Below are 27,690 nucleotides of genomic sequence, written 5' to 3'. Positions count from 1 at the left end.
CATGGAAATTCTTTGTATGCGACTGGTTTAAAAAGGCACAATTAGCTTTGCCCCGTGTGTCCTTCATCAAGCACCGCCAGTGCAGATTAATTGATAAAATCAAAGGCCAAGTGAGCTCAATTTATGAAGCTAGCATTCTCTAGAGCAAAAGTTATACTGTGTGAACAAAAGGGTGTGTGTGTGTGTGTGTGTGTATAGGAGCAATTTCATGTCTTTGTTTGGCATACATCTGTTTAAGACTTGGCTTGCTATGACACCTCATAGGAGGCCAGGGTCAAGTAAAGTGCAGGAGAGCTTAACAGCACTCGCACACCAAGGGAGACAGAGCTATTCAGCAACTAAAACACAGAGACACACACATGGATTCACACTCAGGTGGAATAGAAACCACACGGATAGACAAATTATACGTTTCTAGCAACAGAAAAAGAATTAGCCACCCTTGAAACTACGTTAAATGGCTCAGACACCTGCACAATGGTTGACTCAGCCTCGTGCTCTGCTTCTCTGTCTTTCGCGATCCCTTTCCATCTCAAACTCACAATTGGACTTTGCAACAATTCTCCCACAGTGCAATGAACTCAAGCAGGGGCGAAAGCAGCGTGGCAGAACCGCTGCCATGCTGAAAATATGTTGCCGGGCCGCTTGGAAAGAGTGGAAGGTGCCACAGAATGTGCCGATCGATTGGGATTCGCATTGTTCAAATGGGATATAAAGCGCTCTTTGTCTGCCCATGCTTTTCTGACCTTTATCGGGATAGCCCAAGACGGCAAACGCTGCCAAACCAAGAAGGAAATGGAGTGTCTGTTTTGCACTTAACACACTGCACACAGATTGCAACGCTGGCATGGCGCGGTGGCCACAGACTGTCTGCCGACCTGGGCGCTTCCCGCCCTGCCCGACCTTGGTACCACTGCGCCAAAGTTGCCAACGAGGGCTACAAAACACCCCGATCTCGCCTAAAAAAAAAAATTAAAAAAAAAGGAAACATACTCTCCCTGAGACCTGGCTGGAAAACAGAAAACGGGCTCAAGACACTAGAGTTCATTAACAGATGAGCGGCGGAAGGTGAGAAAAGAGAGAAAGAGGGAGCGCGAGAAGGGAATAAAACGAGGAAATGACAACGGACGGAAGATATGGGGAGCGGTTGGCAGCCGGCCATGAAAAAGACAGCTGGCCGCGACATCCTTCACAAACCTGGCGACGCAAGCGGCATGATGGAGGCAACCTCCAGAGACACGGAGAGAGGGAGCAGGAGCGAGATGCTGGGAGGGAGGGGGGGGGGGGGGGGGGTTGAGGAGGGAGATGGAGGGGGGGGGGATGGCGGTAGATAACGTGGCTTTCGTCTCCAGATTCTTGGGCTAATTAACACAGTTCCACATACAAGGCCCCCTGCTCGCCTCGCAGCCTGGCCCCCGGTCTTCAGCGCCGACACCGAGGGACAGAGAGCGACGGGAAAATGTGTACGTGGGAGTGAGTGTGTGTGTGTGAGTGCGTGTGGGCCGGGGGAGTGTGAGGAATGAAAAGGGATGAAAGGTGAGGCGAGCAAGGTCTGGTGGTAGTGGCCTTGTCTGAAGGTGAGTCGGCTCCCCCGCCAGCCTGCAGCCTGGTTCCTCTGGCGGAAAGGATAGAAGAGAGAGAGGTGAGGGGGGAGGGGGGAGGAGGTATGTAAAGACGAATGAGTCGCGGCGCAGCTGATCAACAGCCGAGTCGCTCACCGGTCCCTCTCTCTCTCTCTCTCTCTCTGTCTGTCGCTCACCTCATCCTGAGAGAGGGAGAGAGAAGTGAGGAGGCCAATGAGCCGGCACCAGTCCAGTCACAACACCACAGACACAAATCCCGGTTCTGTACCATTAGCTCCAGACTGTCATAAATCAGACAAAGCCAGCCAGCAGGACGGAGGGAGAAGGCCAAACAGAGAAGTCAAAAAGCCACAGCCACACAGCACTGATCAGACAGCAAGGGGGGGAACAAATAGCAACCTTTGAACAGAGAAAGCATTTACAACAACACAAGACAGGCGACACACAGATAATGGAAGAGCCGGGCAGAGTGGGGCTGCGTATCGACTCTCTGTGCTTTTTTGGAGTTCTGACCGAAGTGTGACCAAAGCAGTGAGCTTGAAGGTTGTTTTTTTTTTGTCGTGGTCATTATTCTATGACCAGATATTTTCTCAAATCAGGAAACATTGATGCCCTTATTAGAATTTAAGAGCAGGGAGATGAAAATGAAAGGGCCAGAAAGACAAAGTGAAAGGAAGGTTGTGTTTTGAAACACAACAACACAGACTCATTGAGAAAGAGTGGTTGTTTTGTGAGAGCTTTATATTTATGAAACTATGCTTTTTGGCACACAGTCAGTATTGTATAGTCACATGTCACAATTATTTACCGGCTTTAGGACGGAGTACAACATGCTAAGCATTTCTAATTGTAGCCCAGAGCCGCTGCTTTTGTACCTCATGAAAGCCTGCGATTTACAGACACATAATCCAGATTGTCCCATTGCGAGTGGACTGGATATTTAGTCATCAGGATTTTGTCATTGTAAATTGTGACGCCCAATTTGAACACGAGGGTTAGCATTTCCATTTGGTAATGCCATTACTGGAGCAAACGCTTCATTAGCATTATTGCATGTAATAACCCTCGACGAGGGATTTCCTAACCCAGATTTCAACCACACCCAACCAGGGCGCGCTGCTTTGGCAGGCGCACTGCTGGCAGATAAACAAGGCATCTGCCTTCCTGTTCTGAAAGTTGTCCATATATATTGTATGAGCCACTGGAGAAAAGACAGTTGTTGTTTGTTAGTGTGTTTGTGGGGCGAAGGGGTTGTGGGGGAGGCTGTGTGTGTGTGTGTGTGTGTGTAAAGATTTGATTCCATGCGTGTTGGATACTGCAGATTGGCAAAAAAAAAAAAAAATGGCGGCGCCGGCGGAGAGCACCTCTTGGTCTCTTGCAGCGAATTCTGGCGAGCGCTTGCCAATCCTACCTCACACGGCGGTGCGCCACGGGGGGCTGAACACTTCTACACAGTGATCCAATTAATTTCATCTCCGCACGCCACACGTTTTGACATGCTAGGAGCGTAAGGAGAGGAAGTCGAGGTTTGAAGGGGATGGAGGTGAGCATTGAGGCAAGTGGGAATAACCGAGAAAAGAGAAGAAGCGGAAGGACGGGCCAGGGTTGGGGGAATCTTCGAATTTCCCGTATGTTGCGCTTGAGTTTTCTGCACAGGCAGAAGAAAAAGCAATTACACGTGCCCTCTCAGCCTTTTCAGGCAAGTGTGCTGTGTAGAAGTGAGGCGGTTGTGGTGGGGTTTGTGCCCTGTGGCGGCCAGCACTCCCATACTCTATGCTAATAGACGCTTGTTCTGCATTCTAACAAGCATTTGGTGGCAAGGCTCTGCGTTGGGAGCAGCGGAGGTTGAGAGCAGAGCATCAGCAATGTAAGAGAGAGGGGAGGGGCGCTGGGGGTAGACGGGGATGGGGGGGGAGGGCGGGTTTGTCGCCTTGTGTCTCGGGAGATAGTAGGAATAATGAAAAACTCTGCTGGGACTTCAAAGAAAGCGGCCGGTCATTTCCTGTGGTGATGGCTGATACGGGCCTCCACGTCAAGGCAAAAAGCACGCACACACTTAGTCACACATTCCTGCCGGCAATAACCTCGGCCGATGAACACCACTTCCTTTGATGGTACAGCGGAGCAAAGAAGAAGCAGGAGCGCGTCTTCCAACGCGGAATAGATTTGAAAATCCTTTGTGTGCCGATGGCGGAAGCTTCTAAGTGGTTCGGCCACGGCCTCAAGGTCAACACTTACGCAATGTGGGTGTAATGCCAGAAACCAGCTGGTGATGTTAACCATTTCTTGACACTTCCTTTTTTTTTTTTTTTTTACAGAGACTTCAAATTTGATAGCAGCAACAAGTGACCAAAAACAACATAACATAGTACAAAAAGCTGTCAAAAGGGCAATCACACATGTAAATACCTACAAAACCTTTTGACAGACATGTTACAGCACAATAAATAACATTAATAGATCACATTTAACTTAAGTGTCCTAGTTATCTGGTGTTGTGCTTGGTGGCTCAATGACCGGGCTCACTTCCCTTCTTCTGCTATGACCTGTCAAGACATCCATCTTAAAAAAAAAAGAACACTACAACTTGTTTGACATCTCATTCATGTAAATGGTTGACTCATTCTTTGACTTATACATGTAGGCACATTATTTCCATTGAGGGAATTTCCCGAAACAAAAAAAAAAGCCACTCCTATGCCTTTGGACGTTGTGCCAATGTCTAACTATAACTTTTGCTCTGGCTATAAATTATACTTGTCAGGTATCCGTCCCTCCCTTGTACAATCGCCTCAGTGTTCCCTCGATGCATTACAGAATAAATGTTTGGAATGGCATGTCTTTGTAAAAATATATAAATATATATATAAATATATATACACACTCAACAGTCCTATTCTTGTTATTTTGTACCAGACTTCCTCTGAGGTTTCAGTTAACTATTCTCACTGAGGTTCTGAAAGATGATTATCACAACAACAAAAAAAAGCGTGCAGGAAGTAATTAGGTAGTTTAGAAAATGCTGATGGAGATGTGCGTTGCTCATCTCTGGGTCAATACAGCCAGACACGTACAAACATGTGGAGGCATCACAATCTGAGTGGTAATCTTTGTGAAGAGGGTGGGGGAGGGTGGGAGGAGGGCCACACTGACATAAACAAGCCTGCAGTGGCCATTTCTGGCCGATTCTGTTCCTTATCATATCATCTGCTTCGGTTATGAAAGCCAGACGGCGCTGCAGGAGTTGTATTATTGTATGCTTGTGTGTATGCACCCAGAAAGAACGCTCATGTATGTCTGTGTCCTATGTGCACGTCACCGAGAGCACGCATGAAACGGAGGGAACAAAAACACACATCTGGTTCCATTCAGGATGCCTGGAATTCTTTCCCTGCTTGGTTTAGATTACTTCCCGAGCCCCCATGCCGGCTGCGCAGGAGAGCAGATAAACTACGCCGCTCAACACAATGTCTCGCCTATTCAACACTGGAAGGGTGTACGCGTTTGACAAGGACTGGAGGTGAAGCCGAGTTTACAGGCAGGGTTCTGGGTGTCGACGAGCCTTCGAGCTAGGTACGCTAATTTATTGCTTCTCAGCCATTGCAGGCCCATTATATCCTTACAGTATGTCAAACTGGAGTGGCTGCGGAGGGAGAGGCACGTTAAAAGGTTCTGCCAGACTGAACAGCACCTAAATATGATCCAAACCTTATGTGGATGTACACTGGGGGGAAAGCCCTCAGCAGTCGAAGGCCAGATCTGGAGCGAGCCAGACCAAGGAGACAATACAAGGTCCAGAGTCTTGGGAGCGTCGGTTAAGGCCGTAATGCAGCATAAGCAGGCTAAACCAAATCAAGAGAGCAGGAGAACAGATATGTGCTGCAGGTATCAGATTTCTAACTCAAAATGTTTGTTTTTTTTTGTTACCAGAGACCCTATGCACAGCATTAAAGAACAAGATTGTGTCTCCTCATGAAAGCAAACATATATGCACCTAGGTATCTGTTGGTGGCACACGACAATCAAAGCAATTATTCCTGAACGCTAGCTTTCCTTTACATTTCACAGAATGCTTTCCTTCCAATTCCCGCAACCCATTCCCTTATCTCCCGGGTTTGACTGAATGATGTCTTCGGCCGAAATCACCTCGTCTACTCCGGTTCCCCAGGAGATGGAGTGCCAGTGTTGTAGACGATTCAATCAGCGAGAAGTGAAAGAGCAGATCACAGACAATACGCCGCGGCCCCATTACCCCCAGTCCTCCGTTACCGCTAGCGACGCTTAGCTCGGGCCCCCACCTAATGGGCCATAATATCATTTTACGCCGTGTTCCAGCTCTTTATAGTAGCTCTAAACATAACTCTGTCGCCAAGGCACAATAAAAACAGACATATTTCTTTATTACTCCTCACGAAGCATATCACTAGATCCGAGCACCCCTACAAAGGAAACTAATATCTGCAGGAACCCGCTCTTTTCTTTGGCTCATTTAGGGCAGACGCACAATTGTTATTACATTGAGCTGCACTCCGCCGGCCTCACCTCCCTGTGCCGTTCCCGCAGAATCTAATGGGGGTTTTATTATAATCAAATGAATACAATGTCTTTACTATAAATAACCTACTGAAAAGGCAATTTTCTCCGCCTCGCAATATGTTTAAATGTCCATCACGCCTCAAGCCACGACGTGCCACATGTTTAATTCAGAGCTGATGCAATTTGCCTGTTGTGTGCTACAGTATAGGCGGAAACAGCAACTCGTCTGGCTTTTTTTTTTTTTTTTATTCACCCTCACGTCCCCGAGCTGGCCCCTTCAAATCACCCGATAATCACACTTTCTTGCATAAAGTCATGCGGTTCTCCGGCAGTGTTCATTACTTTGCATGGATTTCAGGAGGAGGAAATGTCACCTGGGTATTCTGCATTTGAAGCCATCAAGCTTTGCTTCATCTCAGGGGCCAAATGCTGCGCTTGTAAGTCTCGAGCCAGGAGAGCAGAATTTCACTTCGGCGAGGGAGAGTTTATATCTGCAACTGTAGGGATCCTCCCCTACACCGTATACGGTATCATTGTCCTCTACCCTATATATCATCAGGTCTGACCAGCCCACTTACACTATGGGAATCTGACAAGCGATGTGCAAACGCATGAACATGTGCGTTCGTGCTAGTGTGTGTGTGTGTGTGTGTGTGTGTGTGGGGCAAGACGGTGCAGGAGGGGAGTTGGGGAAACCAATCTCTCACACAGAGGAGCAGAGACAGGCGGGCAGATATGCTCCGGGCCCAGAATAACCCAGGCGGTATCCATGAATGAAATGACAGGATTACAGGGGAATTAGAAAACCTGCTGAGATAGTTGATAATGCTGTTTATGGTTGGGCGTCACACTGCTTGCAGGGGAACCGTTTAAACTTGCGGAAAAAAAATATGGACACGCTTCGTCACCAAGCAGAAAAATATAGGCCAGGGGGGTCTCCCTCTACACTATTGTTTTCGTGAGCTACTTGGCGGACATTAGCTCAAAAATACTTAAGGATTTATGTCAGCTGCATTATTGTGGATGAACCTCTTTAAAAAATGGGGACGGCAAGCATAAGCTCCCCTATCCTGGTTAAGAATGGGATTATTGTTGTGTCAACAACCCCCATAGATGATAGTAATTACTGCCCTCGCTGCACCGCCATCAGACTGCAACTTTGCTAGCTGACAGCTTGGTCCTAATTACCAAGAACCACCAATTACTGCCTCCATTACATTATTTATATATGCTCAAAACACCAAAATAAAAGGAGACTTCAGTGACTCTGAGCAATCACATCTCTGGCAGCTGCACAGGAGCATCCAGAGGACCTGCTGAATCATTGTTTCTTGTTGGTTTTTTTCCATGCCAAGATAATAGTCGGCATGCAGACACGACATTGTTATTGTCAAGAAAAATGAGTAAAATCAAGAAAATGATGCCGATAGGGGGCTGCCTCTGCTTCCTCTCTGCTAGCCACAGGAAGTAATTTAGCTACAAAGGAAGTGCATTATCATCTCTTCTTTTCCCACTTGCTCCTGCTCGTTTATCTGCCAACAGAGCTGTAGAATCGATAATAATAATAAAAAAAAGCAGCCCTGGAGCCTTTAACTACTAAAACAGTTTGCGTGTTTTATCTATATTCATATTTCATTCATTCAACTGTGAGATCTGTTGGAATAATTGACTTGTCTGCTGAAATGTAAAAGATGCCTCCAAAAAAACAACAACATAAAAACTCCCTTTTTTTTAATCTGGTGAGTGTTTCCCACTATTTGCGCGCACACACAGGCGACACACACACACACACACACACACAGACTTTCGCAGATGTTTCTCATCACTCTCTGCTGCCAAGTGTCGTCCAGTGATGGCTGAGAGGAGGGGAGAGGGAATGGGGGAGAGAGGGGGAGAGGGCAGGGGTGTGAAATTCTGCAATCCCTGCTCCAGTGAATTCTGCAGGAACTTGGCAGATCATTGTGGAGATTTGTATGTCTGTGGATTTGATATGAAACAGTTTGAGAGGCTCGTCTGGAGTCTGTCTCTCAACGTGCCTCCCCTTAAAGTGGGCTGGACTGTTTAGCTTATGTTCCCGTCAAGCCCGACGGCCACATTCCTCAGCCCCCCGCCCCCAAGGGTGCAGATGGGCGATTAACTTGGCAGACAGGTCTTATACCATCTTCTGGAAGACAACCATTACAATAATTTGTTACTCCAAAAAACGATGCCTCTGAGTAAAAAAAAAACACAAACAAGCCCATAATCCTCAAATAGGGGAACCACACGAAAAGCACCTCCAACGGCGACAGATCTCTGCAATCACGCACCTGGTTGATGAACAAAAAGACTATTTCTCGATTGATAATTCGGGGCAAATTCAACAAATCACAAAAAAAAAAAACAGCAGCTATTGCTCAGCAAGCTGCAAAGCCTTAAAAAAAAAAAAGGGACAAGCCGTCTTAAAAAAAATGATTAAGTATGTACAAAAGGAATCTACCGTAACGATCCGAAGGCGCTTAGCATTTAGATGACAGTTGCGCGGGGCGGGCTTTGTTTGCAGGGGCTGGAGTGGAGCAGTATATGTGGCCCGGAGGCCGGATCTGTTCCAACTGTGCCCTGGCAAGAAAACCTTCAGCCCAGTCAGACTCGACAGCTTGGATATTCACAGGGGGCGATGGAAAACTGGAGGGCTGCACTTCCATGTTGGAGACGGGGGAGCTTGAGGGGGGAGGGAGGGGAGGGGTGATGAGTCAGGAACAAGGTGTTTTATATTATTTCGGTACCGCGAGGACATGGCATTTGCCAAGCGTAGGCTGGTGATGAGGGTCCCCTGTCTGTGTTGGCCGGCAGTGATTTAAGTTTATCATCTGGCAGGTTTATCTGGAGGGGGCAAGCAGCATTTTTAGTTGAGAGTACTGCGATACCTTTGGTGATGATACACTTTTAAAAGCATGGAATTTAATTGTTCATTTATCACCGCAGAGAGAAGGGAAAATCCTCTAAAAAAGGTTAATCCCATGACCCTGAAGTTTTACAACATCTACCTCCCCCCCCCCCCCCCCCCACAAAGACCTTATCATAGCAGTGAGCTTTAAGATCACATGACCCATTTTCATTTGACAAATCATTGTGACAATTTCAGTTTCCAAAGTTCGCCGACATTAAAGTAAGGATCATCACTTTGATTCAGTTTGACAAATTAATTATTCACTCTCATCTCGGGGGATGCATAGTTAAAATTCTGACTAATTTAAAATATCAAAGAATGGACAGCTTTCTCCTCTTCACTTGATTAACCTGAACCAACTTCAAACGGGTATGGGATCGCACTTCAGTAATAGTCTAAACAAATGGAGAGCCTGTTTCAAAAACAATATTTTCTATGGGCTTCCTCTTTGAAATGGTATATGGCAAAAGCCTCCATTAAATGGTCTTGTTTACCTACTTTTTGCTATTTCCTTCGCCGAAACACATTTAGAAAAGGTAAACTAAATGAGCATCGCCAACACAAATATGAGCGTGGACCTGCAAAGTTAACTGCATTGATTCATGTTCAAAGTATTTTAATGCAACACAGCAGATAATAAAGGTCAGTGTTGCGTAAACAGCCGCAAAAAAAGTCCGACAAAAACAAGAGATTCGTTTGCTCCTGTGCATCCAAATTCATTCATCCCCGGGTACCTCATTGCTTAGGGGTTTTGCCAAGGCAAGACCTCATGGGAGAAATGACTGACACATCCTAATCCTCATGGATACCAAAAAGCATGTCATTACCATGACATTTACACCATCTTCTGGGATGGGAGATGAAGCGTGGGAACAACAAAGGGATAAAAACAGTGAACAAAACTCTAAAAATAGGACGAGTGAATTGCTAATGTGCCGTGTTTTGAGTCGTGAGTGTAGCTCAAGTCTCCACCCAACTTCTATTAATTCAGCACAGCGAAGGAGAACCACCTGGGGTAGCCTACATTTCAAATGAGCCATATTTTGTGTTTCTTTTAGCACCAGCAGGGAGGCTTGCAGGCATACTGGAGGAAATGTGATGGAAAGTGGAGCACAAGAGTTATGACCTCAGCAAGCAGCTGATTATGGAGAAGATGAGTGAGAAAAGAAGTCGTCTGTCAAGCTAAACCCTTCACAGATGGACGAGTGTGGCACACGAAGAAAAACCGGCAAGTCCTGGGGCTTTGTGGCAGCTTTGGGTTTTAAAGTACACCGCGGAAACAGTTTAGAGAGAAATGAACAGCGAATCAACCCAAATACAGTACGCGTATATTGCGCAATTACATGTTAATATTCCTCACCTTTTCATTCCCCTCATTGACTGAGTGAATCATGGTTAAACATGGTCGTTTTCCCCACTCGTCGCTGAAGTATGAACAGAAGAACGATTATATCTGCAGTTAATTGCTGGGGATCTTCATTTAATGAGCGTCAGAGACAATTTAATTACTTCCAGTCCTTAATATACAAGCGTAGAAACCTACTGTGGTGCAAATAAAAGTTTTGACAGAGTATAACTTACCCTAAGCGGTAGGCCAGGACTTGACTTATAATTGGACTATTGTTTCCAGACACACAAACACAAGTGTTGACCGTTTACTGGCCAGCAATGTTCCACTTCTACGAGTGTAATTGCTAAAAAAAAAAAAAAAAAAGGGTTTTCATTGGTGTACTGTGGCACTTGGGGGCTGACCCTTGCCTGTGTATCTCCCCGATGGGACGGTCAGCTATTACCCCACTCCCTTCCCTTTGCTCAGTCCGCTCCCTGGAGCTCACCATCGCCCCGCTACCTCTACTCTCGTACCGACAGCCAAACAATGGCAGCCAGGACTGCCCTAACGAGGAGAAAGTGGAGGCTCGATTAATTAGAGGGGCCCCAACCCCCTCCATCGCCTCCAACTCCTCCTGTTAGCTCAGAGCAGTGTAGTACGACTTGGCCATAGCTGGAACTGTCGGGCCCCATTGTGAGAGAAATAGGGGCTGGAAGTTGTTGGGTTTTTTCTTTTCTTTTTTCCCCTTCTGGCAGCTGGCCAATGGGGGACCGTAGTAATTGCCTGGATCCCACAGTGGCAAGTGATGAGAAAGAGTGTGAGGGTGGTAGAAGCCTAGGGAAGTGAGTCAGACCAAACGTGGTCTAGTCTAGCAAAAAAAAGAAAGAAAAATACAGTTCGGAAATGAAGCGACGGAAAGAAGTTTTGAAAAATGAGGCACAAAAGAGCAATGTTTCTAAGAGAAAACACAGGGTGACATGGATGGGGGGTGGGGGGGACAAGTGATTCAGAGGGGAAAAAAAGTAGTCGGGAGGACTCTTCGTTGCGTGAAAATAATACAAGTAGAAAGAAAACTGGACAAAGTATTGGGAGTGTGAGGGAAAATGACCTCGGGTGCTATACTCACTAGGGAGAGGCAGACAGCGGTGCAGTGGGCGTCTCGGCTGTTGGAGTGGAACAGAGCAGGGTGCAGCGGCGGCTGCACAGTGGGCCCTCGCTGGACACTTCAATCACAGGCAGCCGGAGCCCCGGGCAAACTTGGCCAATTAGCCGCACACTGCTGCTGACCCCCAGCTTCATTAAGGGCCCGGGCTCTGGATAAGAGGAGGAGAAGACGACGACGACAAGGGGAGGGGAGGATTAGGGAAAGAGAGAGAGAGAGAGAGAGAGAAAAGCATCAGCGCTGGCCAGGAGACACACAAAGAAGACACACAAATTTACGCTTGGAGGGGACGCTCAAGGTTACAGGTAAGCGCAATCAAATATGACAGCACTCCATACCACACATGTACACGCGCACTGTGTTACACCCCCACCTTCGTGGTGGCGGTGACCGGGTCAGAGCCATGAAGACCAAAGGGCGTAGCGCCCCCCCCTCCCCCTCCCTTCCTTCTCTCTCTCCCCCCACCGCTGCACTGACAGCAACAGGTGTGGTGGCCAGCAGACATGCAATTACCAGGTGGAAAAATCTGCTCTTTGTGACAGAGACAACGGTAGATCAGAGGGAAGATCAGAGCGAGCAGGATAGTAGTGGGTGGAGAGGTGAGAGACAAGGAAGAAGCTGAGAAGATACAGACAACTGAAAGTCCCAGGAGAGGAGACAGAGCGAGAGATTTCCAGCCTGCTCTTTTCATCACAACTCCCTCGTCGGCAGTGCGAAAAAGAAAAGAGAGAGGGGAGAGAAGCAGATCAAAAACCAACACATACAGTAGCTGTGACACACCTGTTGTTCTGCAGTAGAAATACCAACGTACACGCTTTGGTGGTCTGGAGAGACCTCACGTACACGTGTGCACAACAATGAGACAAAAGGACGGGGTAAACTGACAGCATCCTATTTCTATTCCGATTGGGTGGGGCTGTTTGGGTGCTTTGGGACAAGATGCGCTCAATGAGCCCTGACAGAAAGACTGTTTGGGGTGTGTGTGTGTGTGTGTGTTTGTGTGTGTCTGCATTATAAGTGTGCATATCCACCTGGGAGCTCTGCTTGCATCAACCTTGTGATGGAAACCTCAGCGGTGCTCCAGGGTGGTGCTGGTGGTGCTGGTGGGGGGGTGGGGGGTAGTAGCAGCAGCAGCCGCCTCATACTCTCTTCCCCTCATTTTCCCTGCTCTCCGATTACACGCCTTCGATCAGGCTAAAGTAATGTTTGCGCGCTTTGCCGCCAGTGTAGCAATAAGTGCTGTCAGAAACCTCGCACGCTTGGGCGGAGAGGAGATACTGGCCCTTTATTTAAAACAAGTCGAGGATAAAAGATCAATGGCCCGATTCAGGCCATGAATTGGAGGGAAAAGTTCACAAACATAGTGGGAGATTATGAGAGGGAGATGCATGTGTGGACGGGGAAAACGAAAGAGCGAGGGGGCATCTAGCTCATCTGTGTGCTAGTGGCTTATTGATCGGTGGAGACACACAGCTCCCAGCCATTCATCACTGGCCACTCAGGCCCTTAGATAACTCCTATGATAGTGCCCTGCTACTGAGCAGCTGCAACTGGTCCGATCCATTATCCTTCAAAGTAAGGCCCCTAAGCCTGGGAACGGGCATAGAGAGGCAGCTTGGAGGCTGGAAGGAGGGTTGGACTGGAAATGGAAAAGACCAGGCCTGTGGTTAGGGGCCTGAGGCGAGTGTATACAAAAAGGCAGGAGCCGGGGCTTGAAGGACCAGGGTTTTTATGAAAAATGGTGCCCAAACAGCCAGGACAGATATGAGAAACTGTCTGTTTGCACCAGTTGGAGGGGGGGGGGAAATGCGACGGCGCTATTGTTTCTATTTCTCGGCCAAACGGTATTAGCGAAGCTGTTTTACAGCAGATAGTACACAAACTATCCGAGCGACAGGCAGCTCTGAAAACTGCTGAGTGGCTCTGTGGGTACGCGAGTGTGTGGAGAATTCCCAGATTGGGCAGGTGTGGGGATCAGCCATAATGAGCCATGTGGGGAGAGAAGAGAGGGAAGGGGGGTCGCAGAGAGGGCAACAAAAAAAAAAAAGAAAGGAAGAGGCCAAAGAGCGAGGGAGAATGACAGAGTGAGAATGATGGAGACGGGCTCAGAGCCAGAGACAAGGCCCCAAAAGAGCAATTACAGGAGCTCCAGAGAAGGTGTGGGCCCAGCCCCCAGGCAGAGTTTCACACAGCACAAAGCCCTGCCAGACACACACACACACACACACACACACACACACACACACACACACACACACACACCTTGATCTAAGAAAAACTTCTGATGAGCAAAAGACAGAGATGGACAAAACCAGGAAGGAAGCATGAGGTGGGAGTATGTTGAAACTGGGATACATCGAAATCCAAAACGACCCCCCCACCCCCGCTTTGCTGCCCTGCATGTTTTCAAAGCACCTTTCTGTTCGAGCCGTAACCCGTTCCCTTAAAAGCTTTGCTTGAAACAAAAGCCGAAACGGGAGGGGGCCGAGGTCAGCGTGAGCAAAACTTTAAAGTCAATTGTCCTCCATGTGGTGAGGGCTAAACAAAACTGAAAAGTCTGGGCAGCCTCGCACCACGGCGCCCGGTCACGAATACGATTCCAAAATGGTTTCTGAAGGCAACCGTTGGCCCCACATCGCCCCACCTCCAGCGCTTAAAGGAGAACGACAGGCTGGAAACAACAAGCGAGAATGATGGGAGGGAAAGAAGAAAAAAAACGGAGAGAGAGATGTGCAAACAGATAGGGGGGGGAGGGGAAATTAAATTAAGAGAAAAGTTCTCGCGCACCGGTATGCACCATTGATTTCCTATTCTCTTGGAAACATTTAATGAGCTTAAATAGGAGCCTCGTTTGACACTGCCACAGTGACTCGGAGGAGCCTCCCTGTGAGAGGAAATCGTTCAGCAGCTGTGACGGCTTCCGGAGGGGGGGGAAGGGGGAGGGGGTGTAAGATGGAGAGGAGGTGGAGGTGGAGGATGGAGAGAGGGTGTGTGTGTGTGTGGGGGGGGGGGGGGGGGGTGAAGGTTGCAATGCCAAAGCAAGAGATATATGCAAGACAGATGTTGGATTACGCTCGGGAAATGGTCCATGGGAAGCATTACTCTCTGAATGACGAGGGAAGGAAAAAACGAGAAGAGGAAGAAGATTACTGGAAGAGAGACACAGTGGTGGATAAAAGGTGATCTACAGACAACAATGCCGCCTGCTGTAGTTAAGTGTGTGCTTCCTACTCACAACAGACACTCATTGTAACGTGACAATGTCCAAACGGATTGACAGGTACCGCTCGACTGCAGCGTTTCACCTCATTACTTCCTGGATGACCTCCCTATGGAGGCATTCAACAGATTCCTTGTGTTTGGCAGCCATCTTGTTTTTCCCCTTCCCTCCCGATGAAAATCGGCAGAAAACCTATTGTCACTTCAGAGAGCAGGAGTCCCGAGGCGCTCCGCTGCTCGCTGTCACTGATGAGGGCCAACTGGGAACCACGAGCGGTCGTTTTATGAAGCCGTCTGGCAGCATGAACGGACAGCGTCCCGCCACCTTTCGCGGGCGATCATAATAATAAGGGTGGAGTCGGGTACGGCTGTACACCGGCACCGCGCAGGGGGGGCTCCATTCATCGACGGCTGGATAAGGATGAGTTAATAATAATAATAAACAAGACATACCGGAAGACCTTAAAAGCAACCAAGCGGCTCAGTCTAGTCATACTGTAAGACAATTCAGAGGGAAGCAAAAACCCAAAAAGGAAATACGCACTGCTACTTTAAGAAAAACATAACTGGGTATGATCAGTGAGGTAAATCTGGTCGTTATGTGATGTAACTATGTGATGTAACTGTGCGATGGACAATTACTGAATTATTTAAGATCAGCTCAAAACAATTTCCATTCTGGATTTGATATTTCATGATATTTGTAGCATTTCTTCCTTGTAAAAAAGGCATCAATTCTGGGATTTTTAACTGTCAAGCAGATGTCCTTCAGCACTTGAAATGTCTGTTTTTCCCCACTGTTTGAACAATAAACTGATTCATGGCCAAACCATAATAAATAGATACAGTACATCATGTGCTGCAGCCCACATTCATATTTGAGGAGAGATATGCCTAGAGTTTATGTCTGCATAAATGCAAAAGAGATAGATATATACAGCCCTTCATACATTTAGGAGGGCTGTATATTGATGCAATAATGGTACAAAACAAGCTCGTAAACATGATGACCAGCTCTTAATGACCGAGTGTAGATGTAATAAATACATAAACATGCTGATAAATACGTATGTAATTGCCGTTGGTGAGTGGTAAAACGTAAATATTTCAGGTCCCTGCATATGCTTTTAACTCCGTCAGACATGTTTTCTAGTTCACCGTAGCTTTGAAATTCCTCCCGTGTCTGTTTCTTAGCAGGTCAGAAAGGATGCCTTCAGTTCCTAACCCCGGTTTTTTTTTTTTTTCGCCCCCTAACTCTGGCTGCGCTGCAGAGAGAGCGTCTGGCTTGTACCACCTCTGAGAATCTATCCAGACAGATGCACAGTAAGCAGCGCTGTAGGCAGAGCGGGCGTTTGGCACAACTGGCAGCAGCAGTGCTGAGGCCACGTTTAGCTGGGCTTTCATGTGCGACTTGCAGCGAAAAAAAGGTTGCGCTGATGGAAATTTATTTTATTTTTCTCGTGAAAATTAATCTCAGGCTGAAACAGTCATGTGATCCTCTGGTGGTTCATTACAGCAAAAGAAGAACAGACGAGACTGCCTTTTTTTTTTTTTTCTCGCTTCTGTGGAGTTCCAGCAGATACACATAGGCGAGCGGTCACTACCACACACACACACACACACACACACACACACACCAAGTATAGGAACTGGAAGTGACTAACAGCAGCATAAGGACGACAACTTGGGAGAGGCGTAGTGGTGAAGTGCCCTTCACTGCTATCTCCGATGTCCCCAGCTGTCATTTCCAACAGTCTTTGCTCAACATAGTGCCATCGGAGAAACAATTTTTCACTGGGAACTGTCTTTTTCTCTCCGTAGGAATCCACGGGCCATCATCTATACGACACTATGGACCATTCTCTGAATCATTTACACTGGCCTATATATAGCCTGTGGAGGAAAAAAAAAAAGGTCATTATTGAAACAGAAAGCTATATTTCATAATTGCACAACCACGCTTCTATCCCCTCAGTGAAATTGGCTCTCCAGAATATATTCTCCCTCACTCTACTCCATCTCTCTTTATCTGCCTCTCTTGTCTGTTAGAGAGGGCGATTTTGACAGGCCGACTGTCTCTCCTGATGCAATAACCACCCTCCATTTGTATCCGAAGAGGGTGCATTAACTAGACAGTGTAATCAGCCTGCACAGAAAAAGGCAACAAGCCTCCCCAATCGTCTGCTTTTTGCCACTCTTTGCTATAACGGCGCGCCATTAGGCCACAATTAGCACAACGCACTCTGGGAAAAGAAAAACCCCTCGTAGACCTTTAACCAGCAGAGCGGATGCGACAAACAAGGCGACTTTCATCCAAATTCCATTGTCGCTCGAAACACTCAGGTGAAGTAATCTTATTTGTTCACACTTGGTGAACGCAGGGGGAAGGATTTTAGAATACAAGATAAAAAAATATATATATATAATAATTCCAGTGCCATGGGACGACGTGATACCATTGACATGTTACGGTTGAAGATTTCCCGAGTAAGGATTGGGAAACGGGAACGGCTTATCGCCAGACACTTCAGACACAGCATAATGCATCTAAAAAGGCAACAGGCAAAAACTGGGAGAGCAGAAGAAGAAAAAAAACATTCGAAAGCGCCGCCTTATCAGAAATGTATGCACTTTCCGAAACGGGGAGGGGAGTTTTGTTGAAGTGCCCCTGTGGTTGAAGGTGCACTTCAGGTGAATGTGTTCATCCAGTGGAAGAGGCCGCCCGCGAGAGCCAAGTTCAGCACGCACAACACACAAACCCTCCCTCGAGGCTTCGGAACAATACAAGAGAAATGCGCGGCCCTGTGGTCATTTGTGGCGTGCTGGCAGTGGGCAGACACAGATAAGAGTTTGCATTGGTCGAGAGGCTGACACGCTGTGATTATCTCCCGCTGCTGGAACTGACCGTCTATCAATCCAGACGGCCGTGGGGAGCGGGCGGCCGGCCGACTCGATTGTTGCGCCCGAGACGAGATTTTTATGATTCAATGACCTGGGAGGAGAAAAAAAAATAATAATAATGTGTGTCAAGTGTGTCGAATGTGTTGTCGTACGAGCGCACTCGTGCATTGTGATTCCGAAATCACAAGTATTCATGGAGAGACGGGAAAAGCGCGGCAGTCTCGGCGGTACAATCACTAGCACATATGTCAGCGCGCGCACACAGACACACACACACACACAGACACACACACACACACACACACACACACACTCTGAGACTGCCACCTGACTTTCCAGGGCTCCCTCTCAGGTCCCAGTCTGCCTTCTTGGCTCTCGCTCACCACCTTCCCCCCCCCCTCACCTCATGCTGAATGTTCTGGACGCAAAACCAAGTCCATATAACGGAGCGAGCCACAGGAGAGATGGAGGGAGGGAGGGAGGGAGGGAAGGGGGGGAGAGAGAGAGAGAGAGAGAGAGAGTGTGAGAGAGAGAGAGTGAGAGAGAGTGTGTCAAGAAGCACATTCTTTCTGCTGAGCGCCATCTGGAAGTGGAAAGGTAGATAAACAATGACGTGAGCAGCATCGCATCTCCCTGCTAAAGCCTCAACACACACACACACACACAGACACACACACGCACGACACAATGCATGAGCGCCATCGCCACCGATCCCGCGTAGCGTGCCAAGCATTGTCAGGCATTGGGTCTTATCAATCATTGGCCAGATACTGAGCATAAGCGTGAGGCAAACAAAAGGAAGGGAGAGAGAACAAAAATGGAGGGGGAGCCGCGAGCGACAATGAGAAACACAAATGAGACGATGGCTGGGAGCCACGTGTCCACGCGGCCCCGGACCGACTCCATTTAATCTGGTCAAGTCTGCCCCAAAAAAAAAAAAAAAAAAAAAATCAAAGCAATCTCCTCCAGTGAGCAGACAGAGGAAGGAATCAGGCGGTCGATCCCACCCAAAAAGGAAGCTGCTGTGGAATTGAATGAGGGGATAGGGGGCTATGCTGCATTGTGCTCGACGTGCAGACTATTACGGCTGGGGAACTCTCCTTTATTTAACCAAAAAAAAAAAAAGAAAAGTTCATTTGCATTCACTCAGCTCGCGAGAGGAGCTCGGGGGCAACTTTAGCTGCTGCTCCTGCTGCTTTTGAATTCCTCGCTATCTTTTTCTTTTTTTTTTAGGCCCTTCTGGCATGCAATATATCACAGTAGTAGTAGAAATCTTTATTATCCCTTATGGGGAGATTGTCCTTTCAGTAAGTCAGCGATAATAACAAAAACAATATCCATACGATGAAGAGCAACAGCTGGAGCAACAGCCGGAGGGATCCTCCCTGTGGATACGACGCCTCTTGGGGCCACCCGGCCCTGAAACAGTGCTTAGCTAGACCCAAGTAAGAATAAAGTGAGACGTATAAAGGCCACAGTGGGGATGACATGAAGGAAGGAGGGCCGAAATGAAGAGACTTTGACAGCTAACCCTCAGGCGGCAAGAGGAGCTGCACCTGTATGCACCTCGACTCTGCTCAGTTTAGTTTCCCTCTCCTCAGAACACACACACACACACACACACACACACACACACCACACACACACACCACACACACACACCAGGAGGGAGGGATCAGGTGGCTGAGGTGAGCAGGCAATGGAAAGAGAAGGGTTGGGGGGGAAGGGGGTTGACAAATGAATCTCGTCAGGTAGCATTCATGGACGTGGAGGGAAGGAAGGGAAGAAGATAGGTTTAGGGGAGGGTGTCTGTCAGCTCGTATTGGTTCACCTGCGGAAAATCTCCCACCCTGATTAGAAACCGCTGCGCTCGGACGGGGAGGACGGAGACACGTTGAAGGAGGGGGCTTTTAGGAATGGGTCCGTTTGCACCCGAGGAGCGCTCCCTGACGCTGATGGAGGCGACAACGAAACATGGCCTCGGTCTCTCTGCCTGGGATACTTCGCACCACGATGGCTCGGCTCAAAAAGAGCAGGAGGATGGACGAGGCAGCTGAGGAGCCCTGGAAGCATTCAAGGGCCGGAAAATTTGGGTCAGACACAAAGCATTAAGACAACGACCGACGGGAGAAGGAAAGTGACGAGAGAAGAAGATGACTCAAAAGGGGTGCCAAAGATATGCGCAGCAGAGAGGAATCACGTTCGTGCGCGCCCCAGCACGTACGGGAAACAGGGTCTTCTCGAGAAAATAAAAAGAACATCATAAACCTCGTCGGGATTTTGGTCAAAATGAATCCATGATCCTTCGGCTGTATGCAGACCTTGATAAATGTGCACTGTCAAGGTGGTTATTAAACACCAGAGAGACTGGTGGGTCCCTGTGCCAGGCAAAAACTAATTAAATCCAGGCAGATGTGTCTGGACAGTAGTGTACCAGACACTCACATACACACAATGGTTCAAGCTTGTTCAGTTTGCACGCACGTTGACACACATGCGCACACACACACACACACACACACAACCTCTAAATGGGATGTTAACCATGTCCACAGTGCAATCAGTGCCAGCTGACGAGCCGTCACTGCGCTAACTAGAGGAGGTGGGCACAAAACAACAGCATCTCAGCTTCAATTTCTAACTCCGGTGTGCTCGACGTTGTAAACTTTTTGTCAGCCTGTGGCCACCGGGAGAAAACGCCTTTCACCCTGGTGCCTTGTTATCCTCACCAATACCAGGCAGCGCATTTCTTTTTCCCACCATTGCCTGCCTCCGCTGCTGCAGGTGATGATGAGAGTTAGCGCGAACAGCAACCAATTAATCTTTCATGGTGCACGTGTTCTTGCTTTTGTTAGGTCTGCTCCGTGAAATTGTATGAGACTTGCAGCTGTACAAAAGAGGGCCAGTGACACTTTCATCCTCTCCGCTTTCCTCCTCCTTTCCACTTTTCATTCTCATACTTTGTGAGCAAACAGCTGGGCATTTTTTCTCTCTCGCAAAAGCTATCATTACTGCAGCCTACAGGCATGAGAGCGGCACTCCAAATCGCTGATGGAAGCCCAGCTAGCCGAGTCAGAGTGGGAGATGAGATTGCACCGGCGATGTGAGTACAAGGGAGGGGCGGAGGAGAGGAGAGGTTGGGGGGGGGGAGGGGGTGATGGCTATCGGATGATAAACACACAGAAGCACACAAGCATGCACACATGCACGTACAGAAGGGTATGACATGAGGCAATACAAGTGCCCATGTTTTATCTTCATTTAGGCTGTCCCTCCCATGGTCTTGTTCTCACACCATTTTTAGGCCACACACACACACACACACACACCCCTAATCACCCATCTGGAGCAGCATTTCCCAGGTCTGGGTGACAAAGCGCCTATGCCCACAAATATAGGCTAATGCGCTTCTCAACAAAAAGGCTTAGGCAGCCAAAACAGACAAGCCTAAAGAGAGGGAGGGATGGGGTGGCTTATGACCTGGCTCAGACAAGCATGCACAGGGGAGGAAGCAAGTGACATCACAGATAAGGGTGATGTACTAAGGCTAGCTGCTAGCGGCTACATGAAGCTGACATGTCGGTACGTGCACTCGATTTCAATAGCGGCTCCCCGAGCCAAGGGCACGGAGAGGGCAGAGCCAAAACAGTGGAGGAGGGAGGAAAAAAAAACAAAAAAAAAAAAAACATTTCAATGTGACTAGGCTTGTTTGTGAAGTGAAAAATCCGGTGTGGCTTACCCACAGGGCTTTGCTGAAAACCATCTCGTCGTTAAATATTAGCGCGTTAGCAGTGGCAGGTGCTAGCCATGGCCTCTCGGAGCAGTCCGTCGGGAAGGTGGGGCTTATCCTCCAAATGCCTCAACCACAGTGAGAGACGGTTTCCCTATAGCAGAGGCTTGTTGCTGGCTGGCATGATCCAGGTAAGTCTGCGAATTGAGAGCGGGGCCTGATTCTACCGAAGCCAGGTTGAGAATGTGGGATGAGGTTGGAGCCGAGCCAGGCGCCATTAGCGAGCCGTGTGTCTGACACAACGGGCAGAACACAACATTTTCAAAAAAAAAAAGGCGTAGAAGGACTTGAGCGGAGCCGCGGTGAAGAGTGCTAGGCAGCTGTTTCATTCAGGCCCTCTGATAACAACCCCCGGTCCCTGCAAACAGGGCAGGGGAAGGCAAGGCAGCAGGACTACAAATCACTTCTTCGATAGTCTACACACTGAGCTAAGCAAAATAAGAAAAAATTAACTAGTTCGCCGGCATTCTCTCAGTCATTCCTTAGCTGATGAAGCCGCTTGTGATTCGATGCGTGCCGCTGCAAAGAATTTTAATGCACGTCCATGCATTTCGATTAATGTGCATGCTTCCAAAAGGGCATATGACAGTATGGTTAACTAGAAAATTTCGCAAGAAATTTTGAAAGTGTGGCTACTACTGCCGTAAGACCTCGCAATATATAGCTTTTGTTTCTGACGCCCGTCTCTCCTCCAAAGCACTTGAGTTGGTTTGTGTGTTAAACTGATTGGCTGATATGAAGCACCTGTGTGCTGCCGTCGTCATGGTGACCAAGTGAGCGCCAGCAGACTGATTAGAGGCAGACTGGACTGTGGACTTAAGGAAATAAACTACTGAACGTCCTGAACACACACAAACGTATATGAAATATCATATGACCTTATTAATGATCAGTGTTGACAACTACACAATATAAAACACACGTAAACGTCTTTGTGTGTGTCTGTGTGTGTGTGTATGTGTCTGTTTGTGTGTGTGTGTTTGTGTGTCTGTTTGTGTGTGTGTGTGTTTGTTTGTTTGTGTATGTGTTTGTTTGTTTGTGTGTGTGTCTGTGTGTCTGTGTGTGTGAGACAAACAGACAGAGAGACAGAAGTCATCTGTGTTGTGTGCGTGTGTAAGTGTCTGTGTGTCTGTTAAACTGCCCTAACGAGAACACCTGTGGGTCGTTAGATCAAAGGTTGCCATGGTGATGACTTCAAAGGGACTTCCTTACGCTGAGCTTAATAGACCTAAATACTGTGGAACTCCTTTCAAACTATTTAAAAAAAATGGTACTTTAAAAGCCACTATTGCTTCGATATCGCATATTGAGCGTTAGGAAGACCTGATGAACAGATACTGTGACTGGCGAGTCTGTACGATAAAACATGTGTCTGTACGGGCGATTTACAAATCAGGTACGAGCTTCAGGGGAGACGTGGCTTTGGAGGGAGATTTAACATGGCGGCGGATGGCAGAGCGAGGTGGACTTGCTCTCACATTCAGTCCGATTTCAAGACGTCTGAGTCTGTTGGATTCCTATCGACCGCAGTTTATGACAGAAGACAAGATTTCCAACGTTTCTATCCAACAATGGTGTATGAAGAGTGAACATTGTGGGAGTAAAGACAAAATACGTTTTATTTTTTTAACAGTTTCTGTCGCTTCTTCTCACTCTGTTAATTGGTGCGCCACCCTCTACGAACGTTTCGTGAAATTTTTTTTATGTTTTTTGCATTTTTCGGGAAAACGTACGGGCGAATCTCTTAGAAAAGTCATACCTCACGATTCCCGCGCAAACCGCACGTTTCGATGTAATTTTTGCGCATGTGCTGGCAACGCTCTGGGAGGAGTAGTGGTTTGACTATAAGAAGAATAATAATAATAACTAGAAAATTTCGCAAGAAATTTTGAAAGTGTGGCTACTACTGCCGTAAGACCTCGCAATATATAGCTTTTGTTTCTGACGCCCGTCTCTCCTCCAAAGCACTTGAGTTGGTTTGTGTGTTAAACTGATTGGCTGATATGAAGCACCTGTGTGCTGCCGTCGTCATGGTGACCAAGTGAGCGCCAGCAGACTGATTAGAGGCAGACTGGACTGTGGACTTAAGGAAATAAACTACTGAACGTCCTGAACACACACAAACGTATATGAAATATCATATGACCTTATTAATGATCACAGTGTTGACAACTACACAATATAAAACACACGTAAACGTCTTTGTGTGTGTGTGTCTGTTTGTGTGTTTGTGTCTGTTTGTGTGTGTGTGTGTGTTTGTGTATGTGTTTGTTTGTTTGTGTGTGTGTATGTGTGTCTGTGTGTGTGAGACAAACAGACAGAGAGACAGAAGTCATCTGTGTTGTGTGTGCGTGTGTAAGTGTCTGTGTGTCTGTTAAACTGCCCTAACGAGAACACCTGTGGGTCGCTAGATCAAAGGTTGCCATGGTGATGACTTCAAAGGGACTTCCTTACGCTGAGCTTAATAGACCTAAATACTGTGGAACTCCTTTCAAACTATTTTTAAAAAATGGTACTTTAAAAGCCACTATTGCTTCGATATCGCATATTGAGCGTTAGGAAGACCTGATGAACAGATACTGTGACTGGCGAGTCTGTACGATAAAACATGTGTCTGTACGGGCGATTTACAAATCAGGTACGAGCTTCAGGGGAGACGTGGCTTTGGAGGGAGATTTAACATGGCGGCGGATGGCAGAGCGAGGTGGACTTTCTCTCACATTCAGTCCGATTTCAAGACGTCTGAGTCCGTTGGATTCCTATCGACCGCAGTTTATGACAGAAGACAAGATTTCCAACGTTTCTATCCAACAATGGTGTATGAAGAGTGAACATTGTGGGAGTAAAGACAAAATACGTTTTATTTTTTTAACAGTTTCTGTCGCTTCTTCTCACTCTGTTAATTGGCGCGCCACCCTCTACGAACGTTTCGTGAAATTTTTTTTATGTTTTTTGCATTTTTCGGGAAAACGTACGGGCGAATCTCTTAGAAAAGTCATAGCTCACGATTCCCGCGCAAACCGCACGTTTCGATGTAATTTTTGCGCATGTGCTGGCAACGCTCTGGGAGGAGTAGTGGTTTGACTATAAGAAGAATAATAATAATAATAAGCCCGCAGGAGAACATGAAGTGTGCTTCCAGCATGGGGTCTCTGACCCCATGCGGCTGAAGCCACACTTAATAAGCCCGCAGGAGAACATGAAGTGTGCTTCCAGCATGGGGTCTCTGACCCCATGCGGCTGAAGCCACACTTAATAAGCAGAAAACACTTACGCTATCAGGAAAGGGCCAGCAGTATGAACAGACAACGATCTAGCTAATGGCCCCCGCCATATCATTTACGGTACAGAACTTAGCCAAAGGCAGAATCACACACTGGCTCCAAAGACAGCGGGAGAAGGGAGAGTTTGTCTATTCAAGAGATAACATCCGAAGAACACTTTCTCAAGGGGCGAGTCTGTGCTTTCAACCCCCACTGTGAATAAGAAAACAAGTGCATCTGTTATGAGAAAACTCGGGGTTATTCGATCCTCCATTTCCACTTAGTCCTGAGATGAAACTACCAAACAGAGCTTGTGAGAATTGGCACTTCGGCCGGCTGTATGATGTTTTGCAAAAGGAATCTTGACGATGTGACGCTTTTCAATTATACATACGTGGAAGTGATTTAAAAATACCTCCGGGAAACCACCTGGCTTTAAACGGTGCTTGATCTTAATCCGAAATAGATTCAAGTGGACTGTCCACCTATCACACACTGACCAGTACAATCACCAAAAACAACACGCTTTTTACATCTGTGACTGTGGCTCAGTCCCATTAAAAACCCATCACACCCACAACCGCCACGCTACGCTTACTGCGCACAAAACCCATCGCTATAATTGGCTCCACTGCAGCCCTTTCCGACTCTGGACGGCCAACCGGCAAATGCACACCAAAAAAAAAAAAAAAACTCTGCAGTAGCTGGATGAGATCCAAACGCCGGTCATGTCTCAGTGACAATCAAGCATGACAAATTATTTCCAAACATGGGGAAGAAGTGAAAACACAAGGACTGTTTTCAATCAGACGGGAGAGAAATATGGGACGCAACAGAAACGAGGTGAAACAAAAACCTTGCTCATTGCCTGGTTTCGGGGAGGCTAATGATGGCGGCACACCTCCAGGTGACAACACACACTCTGTCATTCCGCTAAAAACAGACACAAAAGGTGCGGTCGTGAGGCGGATCTGTTGTTTTACAGGGACCGCGGCGAAGGGCCACAACCATGTCATTACCCCGGCCAACGAAGAAGAAGAAGAAGAGGCCCACCGCCTGGTATACGACCGAGACTTTGCGGGAGAGTAGTTGTTTGACAATGAGAGAAAGATAAACAGAGAGCGGAGGGGGGGGGGGTGGAATGGAGTTCAACTGGAGATGTGTGTATAAAAACGTGACTGAATCGAGTGTGTGTATGCCATGAAGGCTCAGCTGTAGTTTGAGCCAGCGCCGTTGAGATGTTTGTCATACCAGAAACTAAGAGCGTGTCTGGACTGGGACGAGACTGAAAGAAAATGCTAGCGGGGCCCTACGGCTATCCGAATGAGTGTGTTCTGCTGAAGAGAGAGGGCAGTGTGTTTCCAAACTCATGACTCGAGGGAAGGGGGCGCTTGCTTTAGGCCACTTATTAATATGAAAACAGATAAGGAAATGGCAAATGAGAGCGAAGCACAGGATTGGAGACTGTTTATTAAAAAAAAAACAAAGTATACTTTATAAGCAAAGTAACTAATTATCACCAGCAAGAGACAATAGAAACTCCCAATCAGTCATAATTGTTTCTTGGTGTGACAGGACTGCAGATAAAGGAAAGACTATAATTGATATTCTAAACTGACTTTTGTTAATTAAAAGCACTGATTATTCTGCTAAACATACTTCGACAACCAGAGGCTCAGCAGCACTGCCCTTTAGAAAAGGCACTTGCGATAGCGTTAAACTGAATTCCTCGGAGACCAATGTTTTTTGGCAGCGCTGTTGTCGGGGGATCAGGGCGTTCAATGATATGTAAACAAACGCAAAAATGGGAGAGTGGTTTGCACACGAGACAATCCCCAAACCAAGCATTTTTTATTTGTTTTCTCCAATAAATGTCAAGCTTTATTAATTGATGGAGCCTGAGAGGGATACAGACTCAGAGAGAGGCAACGCCAAGTGTGAAGCAGCGTGAGGACTAATTGTGATTTCATTCATCTCTGCTCACGGGGGAACTTAATGCCAAAAACCTCACACCAACAACTCCGACAAACTCTGAAAAAGAAACAAAAATAAGCCTCATGTCGGAAAAGTTTACAGAGAAGAAGGAGAAGAAGAAAAAAAAAAGTGCCCTGTAATTACTGCGGCATATCTGTGGACTGAAGGGTTTGTGGATTAGAAAAGGTTGGACACTGAACAAAAGGGGACCTTGGCTTACTGAGAGCCTGGTTTGGGCATACAGGGGTGGGAGTTGAAGACAGCACACTTAATGGAAGTGACAGTCAGCAGATACGCGCCAGTCCCATCTACCCGCAGCCTCCTCTTCTGGCGGCCCGGAAAAGAAAGGGAAAATAAAAAAAAACACACACACACACACCCCTGCCCCCATCTACAGATTACACACAATGCACCCCAACATACCAGCAGAGAGGGAGGGTGTGTGTGTGTGTGTGTGTGTGTGTGAATAGACAGGGAGTGCTGCCAGGGCCTACTTTTAGATAGCGCGGTTATCAGCGGGAAAAGGAGAGAGAGAAACAAAGAGGAAGTTTACTGGCGTTGTTTTATCTGGAAGGGCATTAAACTGAGAGGCACACAAGGGACGAGGCAGCAAGAGTAAAGAGAAAGACCATTCAGAGGAAAAAAAAAAAAGGGAGAAACTGTCCAAAGTCGGGCAACCTTCAGACGCATCCAGTGTCTCTAACGCGCACACACACACGCACACACACACACACACTTTGCCCTTGGCTGAAAGTCATCCCTGGTTCATGGTTGCTGGCTTTGATAGGAGCCCGGGCCTTGGAACGAGTTACTAACGACCCGGAGAGCAGCTCGTCGGGCGATTTGGTGCGGCTTGATATGCAGCGAGCGAGGCTGTCACTGGGATGGAAACTGAATGTGGCCTTTGATAAAAAAACACTCAAAAGCCGGATGAAAACAGAACGGGAGGGAAGAATGCCGCCCATTAGGCCGCGATGGAAAGAAGGGCGTTAATACAGAGGGC

At 47.5% G+C, this 27,690-nt stretch overlaps 1 protein-coding gene across 1 annotated transcript in view; it reads right to left on the bottom strand.

The window, feature by feature from the left end:
- The window catches only part of plxnb2b (plexin b2b), a 114,473-nt gene that overhangs the window by 76,718 nt on the left and 10,065 nt on the right, over nt 1-27,690 (bottom strand). Inside the window, exon 2 of the mRNA XM_068602389.1 lies at nt 11,505-11,691. The gene's annotated coding sequence lies outside the window, so the exon portion shown is untranslated. The remainder of the gene's footprint in view (nt 1-11,504; nt 11,692-27,690) is intronic.

This window comes from Clinocottus analis, unplaced genomic scaffold (assembly GCF_023055335.1).
Source record: "Clinocottus analis isolate CAN_PGR_092001 unplaced genomic scaffold, fCliAna1.0.p SCAF_6, whole genome shotgun sequence".
NCBI lineage: Eukaryota > Metazoa > Chordata > Actinopteri > Perciformes > Cottidae > Clinocottus > Clinocottus analis.
The sequence above is the reverse complement of the archived record's forward strand: the minus strand, read 5'-3'. Positions and strand labels throughout refer to the sequence as shown.